Source organism: Hyla sarda, chromosome 12 (assembly GCF_029499605.1).
Source record: "Hyla sarda isolate aHylSar1 chromosome 12, aHylSar1.hap1, whole genome shotgun sequence".
NCBI lineage: Eukaryota > Metazoa > Chordata > Amphibia > Anura > Hylidae > Hyla > Hyla sarda.
Genome location: NC_079200.1, coordinates 41,384,181 through 41,385,455, shown reverse-complemented (window position 1 = coordinate 41,385,455; position 1,275 = coordinate 41,384,181).

Below are 1,275 nucleotides of genomic sequence, written 5' to 3'. Positions count from 1 at the left end.
GTACCTAATATCTCTGTATATATTCCTATATATATCTCCGGATTTTAACATGGAGATATAACCGCCTACCGACACACTTTGTGATGTGAAGCCAACCATACTTGAAAGATCCTCAAATATCCCTCTAAATACTGCCATCAGGCTTTTCATCCACAATGCCAGACTTGTCATTTACAATGCCAGACTCCCCACGAGAGCAGGACAAGAATCCCACATACGGATCCATGCCAGTTTTACACACAAGACAATTGGCAGTCGTCCTCTCGTAGCCAGCATTGTGTATCATTTTATTTACTCTGTGCCAGTCTGCTTATGTCTCATGAGACTGTCAGGCTTCCTCTACATGTTTTATATTTCCCACTTTCTGTGCATTGTGTAAGCCTATCAGGCTGTATTTGTGTGAGGGGCGTGAGTATTCCGCCCCTGCGCTTATAGGCGGGGTATTTAGGAATTGTGGGTAGGGGCTGGGGTATATAACACCCCTGCACCTACTGATGAGGCGTATGTGACGTTTGCGGAAGCATCAGCGTGTGGCTGGCAGGCTCTGGCAGTTGAATCTCCCGCCATTTCTTGAGCAACAGCGGCTGCTCATTTCCTCCGGAGCTGCTCTGTTCCTGAGCAGATGTCCTGAGCTTCCTTGTTCTGGCCGCCCACCAGCCGAGTGGTAATGTATGGGGTGCTTTGGTTACAGGCTGGCTCTGCCCCTGGCATTGGTGGTAATGTATGGGGTGCTTTGGTTACAGGCTGGCTCTGCCCCTGGCATTGGTGGTATTCGGGAACAGCAAACAAGCATAGGTCATTTGGGTCATGTTTGCTTTTTCATTCCCACCGGTGAGGTGAGTTACTAAAAGGCCGTAGCGGCTCAGCATGCTGTTGTGACCTGGTGCAGCAGGCTCGGGCCGGTCTGCCGTGTCCGCTGTGGAAGGTTTATCCGGTGCCCGGCGGTGCTTAGGTGATCCCACTGTGTAGCGTGAGTATCAGCGGCAGGTACGGCGCTCTATTTGTGTGCTTAGCATGGGTACTCCTAATAAGATTGCGGGGGCAACAGGGTTTCTTGCCCCAGTCTGTAGGTCAGCTCCTATTCAGATTGTAACGAAGTAAGAGTACGGAGATTTGCAGCATGTGACAGAAGCTGCGGGTCTAGTCTTTCACTCATACAGTTGAGTTGAGCTCTGCTCTCAGTTCAAACAGCATTGTGTCTTAGAAGTTCTGGACCAGACATCAGGTGCAGTACTAAGAAGGATGTGGTGCTGGGAAGTCTTACATCCATCATCA